We start from the raw sequence: 16,485 nt of genomic DNA, 5'->3' as shown, positions 1-16,485 counted from the left end.
CACTGATCCTGGATGGATTCCTTAGCCTTCCGGGGGCCTATGGTGGACTTCGCCGGCTTTACCAACTCAGGGACATCATCTTCTTCATTCTTCAGGAGCTCATTTAGGGGTCGGGCAATCTGGGCGAACCCCTCCACAAACCTCCTGTAATAGGAGCAAAAGCCCAAGAATGACCGGAGTTCGGTCACATTTGTGGGTCTCGGCCAGGAAGCAACAGCATCCAGCTTGTCCGGGTCAGTGGCCACCCCTTCTTCAGACACGATATGGCCCAGGTAATGGACCGAGGACTGATAGAATTGGCACTTCTCAGGAGAAAGTTTCAGACCTTCTTCATGTAGCCTCTTCAAGACCTTTTCCAACCTCTCCTCATGTTCTTCTAAAGTTCTGCCAAACACGATAACATCATCCAAGTATACCAGTACCTCTATCAAATTCATATCTCCAACGGTCCTCTCCATCAGCCTTTGGAAGGTAGCAGGGGCCCCGGACAACCCCTGAGGCATGCGATTGAACTCAAAGAACCCCACAGGGGTGATGAAGGCTGTTTTCTCCCGATCTTCAGGGTGCATGGGGATCTGATAATACCCACTCTTTAAGTCCATCACACTGAACCACTTCGCCCCTGACAGACTCTGTAGGGCATCTTCGATTCGAGGAGTGGTATACTGGTCTGGGATGGTTCTTCTGTTCAGCGTTCGGTAGTCGATACAAAGCCTCAAAGATCCATTTTTCTTCCGGACTACCACTATCGGGGAAGCATACGGGCTCCTGGATTCTCGGATAATCCCGATCTTTTTGAGCTCTGCCAGCTGTTGACGTAGATCTTCTAAGTCACCTAAGGGGACTCGCCGGACTCTCTCCCTGAAAGGCTTGTCCTCACTCAGGCGGATCTTATGAGTAGCGCTCCTGGCACATCCCACGTCAAACTCGTCCTTAGAGAATATTTCCCTACATCGAGCAAGTTGTGCCTTGGCCCTCTTCACCCATTCCGGCGGGAGGGCAGCGTTTCCAGAGCAAAGCTCCTCTATAACTGCTTCACCCTGTTCCTTTTCTTTGAAATCAATGGGGGCAACTGGGGTAGCCGGGTTGACTTGGCCCAGGAGCACTCTGGCCGGTACCTTCACTGGTGTAATAGAGGTGTTTCTGACACTCACTAAAACCCTTCCACGGTTTTCCTGTAACACCTTCAAAGGGATCACCTCAGGGATCACTTCTATCCCTCTCTGTCTCTCCTTTTGACCTGATTCAAAGATAATGAAGGGACCCGGCTGTTGCCATGTGAGTTTAACAGAAGCCTTAAAACAGGCCACCTCTCCTGGCTGTAAGACCTTTTCTGCTCTATCCAGCTTCCAGAGTTGTCCAACTCCTTCTGCGGGGGTCTCTTGCTCCAACACTAATCGTTGGTAGGCCTGCCGTAGCATGGGATGGATCCTTGGCGCCTGAGCATCTTGTCCCTGGACCAGTTGTATCAGAAGGCGCCTTACCAGGTCAGTGTTTGTTCCTACGATGAGAGAGCTTTTGTTGGCCCCTGGTGGACGAGGACAGACCACCGCTAAGGTGTCGAAGGTTTCCGCTTCACCAGCCACTGATGGATCAAAGGTCAACTTGATTGGCAGATACCCGTCATAGGGAAAACTTTGGGTCCCAATACCCCATATCCCCAGATCTTCCAACTTCTGCAAAGGTAGATGGGTAAGATATTTATCATAGAAGTCTCTATACAAAAGAGTCACCTGGGCCCCTGTGTCAAGGAGGGCTCTTGTGTAAATTCCTTCCACCTGAACCGAGACCACTGGGGAGGGCCCGACCAAGTTAGTTGGGAATTCTCTTGATGTAGCCTGGTTGTCTGATTCAGTTCTCTGTACCCTGGCCCTCTTCTCCTTTTTCTTCCTTGATCTGGGCCCCCGCTGAACCCGGTGTGCATTGACTTTCCTTCCCTCAGTAACCCGGAGTCTAGAACTGGGGGTATTATATTTGGGTCTGACCCCCTGACTCAGTTTCCCTGATCCTGCACCACTTCTGGAGTCCCTTAAGACTGGCGGACACCCGGTTGACTCCTTCACCGGTGTCCTCTGAAGTTTCCCGCTGGCTCGCGAGGTTTCGTGGCAGCATTTCCTGAGCTGGGACATACCCTTCTAACATGCCCAACTCCCCCGCAGTTGAAACAAGTTAACAATCTTGCAGGCCGTGGCTCTGGATCTGTGCTGAGACTAACAGGTTCATCTGGCCTCTCCGATATACTCCCCTTGGGTAGAGTGGATACCTGACCAGTCAGGATGGACACCATTTCTATCAACTGAGACACTTGGGTCTTTAGGAGTTCAACTTGAGAGTCACCCTCTTCCACACTTATCACTCCAACCCGGGCAGTTGAGTCAAACTGCCGACTTTTCTTCTTGTTGTCCAACATAACCTCTTCCTCTCTGACCATTCGAATCAGATCGGGGTATTCTAGAATGCCGCCATCTCGACGAGTTCGTAACAGTATGGCAATGGGATCTAAAGGTTGAGCCCCTTTCAGAACCTGTCGTGCACGAGTCTCATCTATTTTCCGGTGGTCTATTCCTTTCTTTAACAGAATCTGGTGGATAATCCTATCCAGACGTTTAATGAATTCGGACAACTTCTCCCCCTCTTCTTGATAACAGTGGTCCAACTGGTAGAGAAGTTCAGCCGCGTTCTCCGTCCGACCAAACACATCTTGCAGAATGTCCAAATAATCCTGTGCAGTGCAGTTCTTCTTGCTAAGCTTTAGATTACGTACAGCCTCTAATGCAGGTCCCCTTAAACTCTCTGTGATTCTCTGCTTCTTGTGCTGTTCTGGTACCTCCCATTCCTCCAAAGCCTGAGTGGCGGTATCTAACCACTCTTCGAACCCATCTTCTGCTGAAGGCACAGGCTGTTTCCCAGAGAATGTCCGGAGCTTCCTATATCCAGTCATCAAATAGCTCGAGGAGTCCCTACTACATTTTGCCACAATCTCCCCAAGAACAGCACACAGTTCTGAGCTAAAAGTCGACAAAGGTGATGACTCAGGATGCCCTTCTTGGACACCTTTTTCTTGGCTGGATACCCCAGGGGTGGTGGATGAGGGACCCGCAATAGGAACTCCTGGATGTATCAGGAAAAGTTCTGTTTGGTCAGTAGTTTTTACACTGTTTCCGTTGAAATAATCAGGGACCCCCTTCCTCCACTCACACAGTGCATACGTGTGTGGGACAGTGGTGTCAGTTTTCATGTCAATCACCCAAAATTTTCTGTCTGTGGATAGTGCCCTCAAAACAGGGAGGAGCTTTTCTTCAGTCCAGGCTTCTCCCTTGATTTCAACCACCAGGCCATTTTCCACTATGACATTCTCTTCCTTGCACCACTCAGCAGCAGCGACAGGATCCATTTCTGCGTGGGAGGGAATTCTATGGCTGAGAGGGTTGTATTGCAGGACTGTAGAAATCCCGGACGAGCCCCCACGTGTAGCACCACCCCCGCAGGAGCTGCTGATTATATTATTGGGTCTACACCCTGCCTAACAACCCAATCAAATTGGCTCGATCCCTCCTCAGGCACAACTGACCCAGAATAGGACTGGACTATCAAATAGATACACAGGTTGGAATACAATACTTCACTATGCAACAATACCTTGTTACCTTCTTGAATAGTAGTCCTTCTGGGTGACACAATGGAACAACGCACAAGATTGTAATTAACCAAACTTAGTTTACTATGTATCAAATTGAATAGGGGAGATACAATACAATACAATACAAGTCCATAAAAGGTTATTTAAAACAGCTTTAAAAAAGGTAAAAGAATACCCCCACACTCCTCCTGCATTAAGGCTAGACACAGTACCAGGTAGGTGGGCCTATCTGAGTCCCTCCCCCAGAGTTCTCTTCTTTCTTGTTGATCTTCGCTAGCAAGGTTATTGAATAGAGCTCATTTGTAATCCAGATTAGGAATAAAGATCAAGAGAGAAAAAAACAACGAGCTGTTAGTTGTCACCGCAGGGTGTCTGCGTAACTGAGCAATAACTTCTGCGAGAGAGATAAGCCTCTGGCGACTCCTTTACAGACCTTATTGTTTGTCTATGAGTCTCCTGAGAAAGTATGGTGATAAACCCCGGGGTTTTATCACCTCCTGCTGCGCTACCGCTATCTGTAGATAAAACTGTCTCTTCAGCAGATAAAGTCAGTTATTGGGCATGTGCCCTCTCACCAACAGAAGTTTCTCCTTCGCGCGCTTCCACTGCGGTCTCAGTCCTTTGGCTATATGCCAGCCGCGCGGGGTCCTTCTGGCGGATGACTTCCGGTCTCGGCAAACAGCAGTATGACCTCCAGGAATGTGCCTCGTGCTTGAGATGGGACGGTTCCACGTCGTCCCTCCAGGCTAAAAGGCTCTGGCCCAATATCCAGTGTCAGTCCTTCACTCTCGCTCGCTGGTTCCTCAGAGTCCAGCGCAGAAAGGCCCCCCCCCCCTTCGCGCGCTTCTCTCTTCCTTTAAATAACCTCCCCCATAGTGCCGTGCGGTGCAGCCGTGCACCCTGGATCTTGCAAAGCAGCCTGGGAGATGTAGTTTCTTCATCTTGTGAAAAGGAAGTCACAGCCCGGGAAATTCCATGCAGCTACCACTAGAGGGAGCCTAGTTCCTGGATCTTGCAAAGCAGCCTGGGAGATGTAGTTTCTTCATCTTGTGAAAAGGAAGTCACAGCCCGGGAAATTCCATGCAGCTACCACTAGAGGGAGCCTAGTTCCTTCCCACATATCAAACAGTGTCTTTAGGCATGTTTAACCCCGCTACATCTATTTTTTCGGTCACCTTGTCATTTGGTTTTTCTTTCCTTATCAGCACTTTGCTGGTGAGTCACCTTTCTTTTCTTTTTCTATTGCACATTACGTTATTATCTTTCTGGGCTGTGAGGTTTTCCTTACTGTCGCAACACCCCACTTACTCGCGCATTCGGTGCTTTGCTGTACTAATCTCGGTTCACTCTTTCATACACGTGGTCTCGGGCCTATTTTCATTTACACACCCTTATGATCGCTACTTATACTATTATTTTAATATCTCTTAATAGAGCCACATTTGACCACCCAGCCCGAGAACCAATTTGGCAATTCACGCTATGTCCATGGACTTTGCGCCTCTGGCCTTGCGCAGATCTTTTCTTGCTCCCTCAGTTCCCTTCCAGACGCATTTATGGGTGCCAGAACAGCCTCACTGACAGTTAATATCCCAACAGTAAGTTAATGTCCTTATATATTTCCCATTACATCTCTTTATTGGACGCTATGTCATTTACTCTATATGTTCCCGTAGAGTCCAATTGTGCCTGCTCCTGATGAAGTGAAACGTTTTTCACGATACGCGTCGAGCTGAAGAGGCCATGTACACTCAATATCATCTTAGCATGCATCCAATTATCATGTTGTACAAACTTTATGCTTGTTGGTCTACCTTTGTCATTTTTTATTATGATTCTACCATATTATTTAGCTGTATACTGTTTATGCTCCCCTTGAACTTATTGTATCTATTGTACCTAGGCTAACTGCCATTTTACATGTCAATAAACACATGATGTTTGATCATATGCCTTTTTATGCTTACCTGCAAATGTATATGTACTACCATTAGAACATCATGTGTCAACTGGCCACACCTCATACAAAGTCCCACCCTTTTATTTTTGAACATTCTATTGTTGAACACTATGTGTTCCTTATGTTCATTTCATGCCCAATCACATGCAAGTAAAAAAAAAAAAAAATCAGAATTTTTGCTTGCACATGATTGGATGATAGAAGTCAGTAGAGCTTTTTAACCACTTCAGCTCCAGAAGGTTTTACCCCCTTAAAGCGGAGTTCCAGCCATTTACTCACCTGTCCAACGGTCCAGCGATGCGGCCGCCGGAAGCCTCGATCCTCTCCCTCGGCGCCGGCATCACTGCTGTGGGCACCCGGCTGTTACAGTTTGCGGCTTCACAGCCGGGTACCCACTGCGCATGCGCGAGTCGCGCTGCGCGCCGTGATTGGCCGGCAATCTTCTGGGACCTCTGACGTGTCCCAGAAGATTGCAGGGAGGGAGGGGGAGAGGAAAACTTACGCTCAGGGAGCCGCGGCGCTCCGAGCGGAAGTGGGAGCGGGTACCTGTCAAAACTAGGTACCCGCTCCCCCCCCCCCCCAAAAAAATGACATGCCAAATGTGGCATGTCGGGGGGTCAGGACTCCCTAGAGCGGAAGTTCCACTTTTGGGTGGAACTCCGCTTTAATGACCAGGCCATGTTTTGCGATTCGGCACTGTGTTATTTTAACTGACAATTGCGTGGTCATGCGACCCTGTACCTAAACACAAATGATTACTTTTTTCCCCACAAATAGAGCTTTCTTTTGTTGGTATTTGATCACCTGTGCGATTTTTAGATTTTGCGCTATAAACAAAAAAAGAGCAACAATTCTGAAAAAAAAAACAAAAAAACACAATATGTTTTACTTTCTGCTATAAAACATTCCCAATAAAATTTTTTTAGAAAATCAGATTTTTTTTTTCATAATTTTAGGCCAATTTGTATTCTGCTACATATTTTTGGTAAAAAAAAAATCCCAAAAAGCGCATATATATTGGTTTGCACAAAAGATATCGCGTTTACAAACTAGAGGATAGATTTTTGGACTTTTTATTTATTTGTTTTTTATTAGTAATGGTGGCGATCAGCGTTTTTTATCGGGACTGCGACATTGCGGCGCACTGACCTCTAACTAACATGGTTGACATTTTTTGGGGACCAGTGACATTAATACAGTAATCAGTGCTAAAAATATGCACTGTTACTGTACTAATGATAATCCCGGGTTAACACTGTGTTCCCTTATGCGCTTACTAACTGTGTGGGGGGATGGGTTGGACAGAGGCAGAGAGAGATCGGTCAGCTTAGCTGAATCACACAATCTTTCCCTGCCTCTCTTACAGGAGAGCCGCCTGCTTTGTTTACATAGGCAGGCGGCTCTTCTGTCATTCTAGCCGAAGATTGCGGGAGGCCGGCAGCAATCGAGCCCGCTCCTCCCACGATCTGGCTCCCACTGTGTCCAATCACAGGGGGAATGCGGCTCCGGCTGCACGCAGCCGAAACCACGTAAATCTACGTGATTATGCACAGCCGAGCCACCATGCCGCAGTAAATCTGCGTAGGGCGGTTGGTAAGCGGTAAAGAAGTTGTAAAGTCAGAAGGTTTTTTATCTTAATGCATTCTAGGATATATGATAAAAAGCTTTCGGTGTGTAGCAGCCCCCCCTAATACTTACCTGAGCCCCATCTCTGTCTAGCGATGTCCACAAGTCACTCGGCCATTAGGGACTCTTCCTCTTGATTGTCTGAGACACAGCCGCGGCACCATTGGCTTCTGCGTCTGTCAATTAAATTCAGTCAGCCAATCAGAAGAGAGAGGGAGGCGGTGCCAAATGGCAGCTCCATGCCTGAATGGACACAGGGAGCTGCAGCTCGGGTCAGGTGCCCCCATAGCAAGCTGCTTGCTGTGGGGGCACTCAATAGGAGGGAGGGGCCAGGAGAGCCGAAGAGGGACCCGAGAAGAGGAGGATCCCGGCTGCTCTGTGCAAAACCAACTGCACAGAGGAGTTAAGTATAACATGTTTGTTATTTAATCACTTCCCACCTGCCCTATAGGCAAATGATGGCGGGAAGGTGGTTAAATTATCCTGACCGGACGTCATATATATGACGCGATCGGTGATGCAGCGTGTCACTCTGACACCCACCCCCCCCCCCTCTCACTGACGTAGGCTCTTTACCCTGTGACCAGCTGTGACCAATCACAGCTGGTCACATAGTAAATGTGAAGTGCTGTTGATCGGCTTTCCTCAGTACGTGCCTGACAGGCATGAGTAGAGGAGAGCCGATCTGTGGCTCTCCTGACAGGGGGGGAGGGGGTCTGCACTGGTAATCAGAGCACTGATTACCAGTGCAGGCCCTTGGGGGGGTGCCACTAGAACCACCAGGGATGCCCACCCATGACCCCAGGGATGCCCACCCATGACCCCAGCGATGGCCACTAGGGATGGCAGTAAGGGCTCAGGGAGTCCGCCAGTGCCCTCCCCATCAGTGCTGCCCACCAGTGCCCATCATTGCCATCTATCAGTACCGCCCACCAGGGCCCATTATTTCCCACCTATCAGTGCCCATTAGTGCCGATCAGTGCCGCCTATCAATGTCCATCAGTGCGCCCATCAGTGCCGCCTATCAGTGCCACCTATCAGTACCCATCAGTGCCGCCTATCAGTGCCTACCAGTGCTGCCTATCAGTGCCCATCAATACCGCCTATCACTGCCCATCAGTGCCGCCTATCAGTGCCCACTAATGCTGCATATCAGTGCTACCTATTAGTGCCAAATATCAGTGCTGCCTATTAGTGCCACCCCATCAGTGCCTCCTCATCAGTGCCTGTCAGTGCGGCCTCATCAGTGCTCATCAGTGCAGAAAAAAACGTATCTATTTACAAAATTTTATAACAAACAAAACAACTTTTTTTTTTCTAACTTTTCGGTCTTTTTTTATTTGTTTAGCAAAAAAGAAAAAACCTGGCGGTGATCAAATACCACCAAAGGAAAGCTCTATTTGTGGGGGAAAAAAGGACATACATTTGGTTTAGGTACAGCGTTGCATGACCGCGCAATTGTCATTCAAAATGCAACAGCGCTAAAAGCTATAAATTGGCCTGGGCGGGAAGGGGGAAACGTGCCCGGTATTGAAGTGGTTAAAAAAAAGATAAAAAAATAAGACTTTCCAATCACTTTAAGCTCTGGAGCAACTGCACTTCCAAAAGTGTACAGTTTATTTGTCTTTAGTAAATCAACCCCAGTAGCTATTGTGAGACACACATTGGTAGAAAATAATAGGCTTTCCTAGTAGAAAAAACTTGTTTGCTTTATAACATGAAACCATTATCACAGTAGGATTTGCTGAGAAGCTCAAGGGTGGCCTTAGGGTTTCTGTAAGAGACAATTTGAAGCACCCATGCAATGACGGACAGATCCAGAAAATGAAAACAGTTGTCCATGCATGTAACTAGGTGGGTCTCAAATAAACCCACTACCAAATATTACCAAAAGTATTGGGACGCCTGCCTTTAAACACACATGAACTTTAATGGCATTCCAGTCTTAGTCTGTAGGGTTCAATATTGAGTTGGCCCTCCCTTTGCAGCTATAACAGCTTCAACTCTTCTGGGAAGAAGCTGTTGGGAAGGTTTAGGAGTGTGTCTATGGGAATGTTTGGCCATTCTTCCAAAAGCAAATTTGTGAAGTCAGGCACTGATGTTGGACGAGAAGGCCTGGCTCACAATCTCCACTCTAATTCATCCCAATGGTATTCTATGGGGTTGAGGTCAGGATTCTGTGCAGGCCAGTCATGTTCCTCCACCCAGGAATGTGGGCGGGAACTGGTTAAAGAGCTGGAAGGAAGGGGAGGAGCCATTGCTCTGACTCTACTGAGCTGGCTAGAACCACCTCTGGAGGGATTCTCTTCCAGTTTTTCACAGCTCTTATTGTGAAGAAACCTTTCCGTATTTGGAGATTAAATCCCCTTTCCTCCAGATGTAAAGAGTGCCCCCTTGTCCTCTGTGATGACCTTAAAGTTATTAACTCAACACCAAGTTCACTATATGGACCCCTTATGTATTTATGCATGGTGATCATATTCCCCCCTTATGTATTTATATATGGTGATCATATCCCCCCTTATGTATTTATATATGGTGATCATATCCCCCCCTTATGTATTTATACATGGTGATCATATCCCCCCTTATGTATTTATACATGGTGATCATATTCCCCCCTTATGTATTTATATATGGTGATCATATCCCCCCCTTATGTATTTATACATGGTGATCATATCCCCCCTTATGTATTTATACATGGTGATCATATTCCCCCCTTATGTATTTATACATGGTGATCATATCCCCCCCTTATGTATTTATACATGGTGATCATGTCCCCCCCTTATGTATTTATACATAGAGATCATATCCCCCCTTATGTATTTATACATGGAGATCATATCCCCCCCTTATGTATTTATACATGGCGATCATACCCCCCCCCCCCCCTTTATCTCCTCTTCTCCAGAGAGAAAAAAATTGAATCTTTTCTCATAGCTGAGCTACATAGTTGCCCAATGAAACAGTGCATTGAGGTCGGCTTGTAAATTGGAGACATCCTGTACAGAAGTTACTGCATTCCACTGCAAAGCTTGGTGTCATCTGCAAAATCTGAAATGGTACTTTTAATCCCAGACCCGATATCATTTATAAAGATATTAAAAAGTAAGGGTCCCAACACTGAACCTGATAACCTTAGACCATTTTTAGACTATATATCTATATATATATATACAGTGGCGGCTGGTGCTCAAACTTTTTTTGAGGGGGGGGGGGGGGCGCAAACAGAAAAATGTAATAGGCATTGCTTTGCGGCAAAAAACGCTGTAAAAAATTGCGTGACTTTGAGGTCACAAAAGTGTGAAAGGGGCCTTCAGTAATTAAGGTAAAGCATGCCCGCTTTCAATGCAGAGAGACCAGCGTGCCTCCTTCAATGCCGAGATACCAGCATGCCCCCTTTCAATGCTGAGATACCAGCATGCCCCCTTTCAATGCAGAGATGCCAGCATGCCCCCTTTCAATGCAGAGGTGCCATCGTGCCCCCTTTCAATGCAGAGATGCCAGCATGCCCCCTTTCAATGCAGAGATGCCAGCATGCCCCTTTCAATGCAGAGATGCCAGCATGCCCCCTTTCAATACAGAGATGCCATCGTGCCCCCTTTCAATACAGAGATGCCATCGTGCCCCCTTTCAATGCAGCCCACCACTCGGAAAGAAGCATGCCCTTCCAGCTAACACAGCAGTGAGAGTGAGCCATCATGTAGCAGAGCCAGACCGCTGTTCTCTATTTTTTTCTTTTCTTTTTAAAGCCCGTAGCGTGTGAAACACACTCAAAAGACTTCACCCGGTGCATAAAAAAGTGCACACACACACAAACGTGAGGAACACAAAATGTGCACAGGGTGTGCAAACAAATGGTCTTCCCTCCGAAGAGGTAGGACCCGAACCTCGATCCCCCGGGGCGCAAGACTCCTGACAGGGATTTAAGGTACTCATGGTCTGTCTGGCCGAAACCAGACTGACCCCGTTCTTCAGGGGGACTGCCGAAACAGCCCCCACCGAGTACTAAGTGGGTCTCCCCCAAAGGGAGACCCCATGAGAGAGGGCGGACCAAGCCAAAAGGCCATATCCACCCCCTCCCAAGACTCAAGGTAGGGCCCGAGGACCCACACCCTACAAGTCGTGCAAGTGAAAAAAAGGTGATAGAAAGTGACAAACTACAAAGAAAAAACACACACAAACAAAAAGGTGGGGGAGGGGAAGTGGAGAGGTGAATTAGTGCCCTTGTGAAAATACAAGGGCAGGCCTTCCGGCCGGAATAAAAATTCCTCTGGTCGAAGCCAAAAGGCCTTGCCCAAGAGGCAGGTGCTGAAAAAGTGTGTAGGTGCAGTGACCATGGTGCCGAAAAACTCAAGGCGAGCTGCCCCTCACCAGTGAGAATTAAGGCACCCCTGGGCTGCCACCCCAGGGGCACATACACTACGGGCTTTCTCTACCCCGGCCCGCTGTTCTCTATGTATAAGTAGCAACCATCTGTGCTGCAATCCAACACACTCCCTGTGAATTAGAGCCAGAGCCCACTACTGGGCAACGAGCAAGAGCATTGCTGAGTTACAGGAGCTGAGTTATATGGCACAGATTCCCAGCTGGTTATCACTGTGAAATGACAGTGGTAATCTTACAAGACAATAAGAGAAAAAACAGTGTTGTCTCATAACATCTTAGAGGCAAAGAAATACGTGCTACCCTGCGCTTACACATTTTATAGCTATCCCAGAAAAAACCTTTTGCATGTTATAACTCTGATTGTGCAGACACAAATTACCAGTGCTCATTAAATGGTTAAATAGTAAGCCTCAGGGAAGCAAATAAACCTTTTCGCAATTCGTTTTTTTTTTCTTTTGCTTGTTTTGCGCTCTCAGACAACTTCAAAGTGAGATCATGAAAATGTATAGTTCACTTTCAGTCATATGCAAATGCAGATGGCTACTCGCAGACAGAATGCTAATAGGGCGATCGATTGAGAGAGAACGGTAAGAATTTTTACACATATAGGGAGCAAAAGTCACAGAGAAATGACAATGTAATTATAGATATCAGCTACACTAAATTTCACACCTTTCATTGGCAGAATGCAGCAGCGGCGGCAGCGGCAGCTTCTCTCAGTCCCCGGCACGTCTCCTCGAGTCCTCCCACTCCCGCCTCCTCCTCGGCCAATGGCATGGGGTTTGCCTTGCGGCCAATCAGGAATCAAATCCCTGATTGGCCAGGAGGAGGATACGTGTGACAATAGCAAACTTTCATTCACTATTGTCACACAATGGGTGGGGTCGGTGCGCACTGCTCTGCGCCCCGGGTCCACCCTTTGCATCACCCTATTAGAGCCTCTGGATCTAATCAGGTGATGCAAAAAAAAAAAAAAGCCCCATTGAACTCCATGCGTTCGGTGCCCCGCATGCAGATTAGGGGGCCGGACGCATGGGAAGGGGGGGCGGCACTCCTGCGCCCCCAACGCACCAGCCGCTACTGTATATATATATATATATATATATATATATATATATATACACGTGATTTGGCTCTTCTGGGTTGTGGGGACGAATGCGTGCCACTGGTGGCTGGCTTCTGCTGTGTGTATATACAGCGGGAGCTGATCAGCATGTACTGTAGACTCGACGTCCACAAGCACCCCCTGGTCATTCTGTATGGAGGCAGAACGGCGGTCTATCAGTAGGGAAGGCATGGATCCTGTGTTCCTGCAAAGCATGCCATGCCTTCCCCTAGTAAAAGCACCTCCCAATCTACACAAAATCACTAGGTAGGCACACATTTAACCCTTTGATTGCCCCTGATGTTAACCTCTTCTCATCCAGTGTCATTAGTACTACTGCAGCAATGTGGCTCATTATCGTCCAGCGACGTAGAACTACGTCGCTGGACTCCTCCCCCTGTAGGCGGTGCTCGGGCGCCACCGGAGGCGCGCTCCCGCTGTTTTCAGTCACAGCGGGAGTCGGGCCAGGGGAGGAGCGGCGGCGATCACCACCGCTCTTCCCCGATCGTCAGGGAATCGAGTGAGGAGATCCGCCCGCTTGTGTAAACAGAGCGGGCGGATCTCCTAAGTGACAGGCAGGGACAGATTGCAGTGTTCAGCATAGCTGAACCTGCGATCTGTGTCTGTGTCACTCAGTCACCTCCCCCCCACATGTTAGTAAGCACCAAGCATACATTAACCCCTCCCTCTCCAATAAAATTAACCCCTTCACTGCCAGTGTCATTTTACAGTAACAGTGCATATGTATAGCACTGATTACTGTAGTAAAAAAAAACACTAAAAATGACAGAAATCTTTCCCTTAGTTAGTAAACGCAATAACTTTTGCGCAAACCAATCAAAATATGCTTATCGTGATTTTCTTTCCAAACATAGGTAGCAGAAAACAAATTGGCCAAAAATTTAAAAAAAATTAGATTTTTACATTTTTTGGGGGGGGGGGGGGAATTTCATATAAAAAAATGTTAAAAATATTGTTGTTTTTTGCAAAATAAACGCTCTTTTTTTGTTTGTAGCGCATGATTAAAAAATCGCACAGGTGATCAAATACCACCAAAAGAAAGCTCTGTTTGTGGGAAAAAAAGGACGTAAATTTTGTTTGGGTACGGCGTCGCACGACCGCGCAATTGTCAGTTAAAGTTGCACAGCGCCGAATCGCCAAAAGTGGCCCAGACGTAAGACAGCAAAATCCTCCGGTGGTAAAGTGGTTAAGGGGCGTGTCAGGGGGTGTGTCCCATGCCTTCATACTTTTGCTAATAGGTGTCCCTCGTTACCATCTCAAAAAGTTGGGAGGTATGGTTGGTGTCAGAATGTTTGCCGCAATATCGCAGTCCCACTGTAAGTTGCTGATCGCCGCCATTACTAGTAAAAATAAATAAACAAATAAATATTCCGTAAATCTATCCCGTAGTTTGTAGACATGATAACTTTTGCACAAACCAATCAATATATACTTATTGGTATTTTTTTTTTTTAACGAAAATATGTAGCAGAATACATATTGGCCTAACTTGATGAAGAAATTCAATTTTTTTACATTGTTTTTATTGGATGTGTTATATAAAAAATATATATAATTTTTTTTTTCAAACTTTTTGGAATTTTTTTGTTTATAGCGCAACAAATAATAACTGCAGAGGTGATCAAATACCACCAAAAGAAAGCTCTATTTATGGGGGAAAATACATATATTTTATTTGGGTACAGCATCACATGACTGCGCAATTGTCAGTTAACCACTTCCGGTCCGCCCGTTGCAGTTATGCGTCGGTACTTTGACGTTAAATACCAGGGTTATGGCAGCAGATAGCAGATAGTTGCCATAACCTCGGTATTTTTTTAAACTGCCAGCGGTCCTCTTTCAGATAAGGGTGTTCCCAGCGGCGAATTCACCGCGGAATACCCTTTACGGTGTGGCAGGAGAGGTGCCCCCCCTCTCGCTGCTTTCCGGACATTTTCCCCGCTTACCAGACCCGCTGGCAGCGGGAAAATTGATCCGGTCCGCACTCCTCACAGGCAGGAAGTCGAGTGAGGGCAAGATGGCCCCCACTCCACTCTATGGCCTTGGAGGACCGGAGTGACAGCAAACGTCGTCTCCTAGCAAAAGACTTAAAGAGACAGTTTTTTTTCCATTATGAAAAAAAATTACACTTTTTTAGTGTAGATGTGAGATGTGAGGTCTTTTTGACCCCAGATCTCACAATAAAGAGGAACTGTCATGCCTATTTCTATTACAAGGGATCAAAAATTAAAAAAAAAAAAATTGTAAAAATAAAAAATAATAGATAAAATAAATAGGGAAAAAAAAATCAAAGTGCCCTGTCCCCGTTAGCTCGCGCGCAGAAGCGAACGCATATGCAAGTCCCGCCCACGTATGTAAACAGTATTCAAACCACATATGTGAGGTATCACCGCGATCGATAGAGTGAGAGCAATTATTTGAGCCCTAGACCTCCTCTGTAACGCTGAGCTGGTAACATGTAGACATTTTTAAAGTGTCGCATATGAGGATTTTGAGGAAGTACCAATGTTTGTTGTCATTTCACAAGCGTGCGCAATTTTGAAGCATGACATGTTGAGTATCTATTTACTCGGTGTAACATTATCTTTCACATTATAGAAATAAATTGGGCTAACTTTACTGTTTTCTTATTTTTTCCAAAAAAATTGCGTTTGGAAGACCTCGCAAATACGGTGTGATAAAAAAATATTGCAACAATCTCCATTTTATTCTCTAGGGTCTCTGCTAAAAAAAAAATATATATATATATAATGTTTGGGGGTTCTAAGTAATTTTCTAGCAAAAATAAAAATGATTTTAACTTGTAAACAACAAGTGTCAGAAATAGGCCTGGTCCTTAACCACCTCCCACCCGGGCCATTGTACATATACGCCCGGGCGGGAGTCTCGTCCTTCTAAATGGACGTTCCGGAAGGAGAGAGATCGCGCCGCCGCGGGCACGCGCAGCGGCGCGATCTCGATGTGCCCTGTGTCCCTAGGACACAGAGCAACAAGACTCGGCAGGAGGGCCCTGTGATTGGCCCTCCTGATCACATGACGGCTGTGACCAATCACAGCCGTCATGTAATGTCAATACAGCCATTGTAACGGCTTCGATCTCTTCTCCTCCTGACAGATCCTGTCAGCGAGGAGAAGATCAGAGGATCGATTCTGCAGCCAGGGTGATCAGTGAGTATTTCTAATTACTCACTGATCACAGGGGGGGGGGGGGGGTCTGTGCTGGTAATCAGATGATTGATTACCAGTGCAGCCCTGGGGGGAGGGAATGCCACTAGAGCCACCAGGGATGCCCACCCATGACCACCAGGGATGCCCACCATGGCCACCAGGGATGGCAAACAGGGCTCAGAGAGCCTGCCAGTGGTGCCCCCTATCAGTGCTGCCCACCAATGCCATCTATCAGTGCTGCCCACCGGTGCCCATTATTGCCATCTATCAGTGCCGCCCACCAGTGCCCATTATTGCCCACCAGTGCTGCCTATCAGTGCCCATCAGTGCCCCCCATCAGTACCGATCAGTGCCGCCCATCAGTGCCACCCATCAGTGCCCATCAGTGCCGCCTATCAGTGCCCATCAGTGCATATCAGTGCCGCCCATCAGTGCCCATCAGTGCTGCCTATCAGTGCCCATCAGCGCTGCCTATCAGTGCCCACCAATGCTGCATATCAGTGCTATCTATCAGTGCCACATATCAGTGCCCATCAGTGCTGCATATCAGTGCTACCTATCAGTGCTGCA

At 47.2% G+C, this 16,485-nt stretch overlaps 1 pseudogene across 1 annotated transcript in view; it reads right to left on the bottom strand.

Moving 5' to 3' along the window:
* The window catches only part of LOC309564174, a 150,917-nt pseudogene that overhangs the window by 62,991 nt on the left and 71,441 nt on the right, over positions 1-16,485 (bottom strand). The window lies entirely within an intron of this gene.

The sequence above is a fragment of the Pelophylax lessonae genome, assembly GCF_965119305.1.
Source record: "Pelophylax lessonae genome assembly, chromosome: 9".
Taxonomy (NCBI): domain Eukaryota; kingdom Metazoa; phylum Chordata; class Amphibia; order Anura; family Ranidae; genus Pelophylax; species Pelophylax lessonae.
Note: the sequence above shows the minus strand (reverse complement) of the source record. Positions and strands in the feature narration are given on the sequence as shown.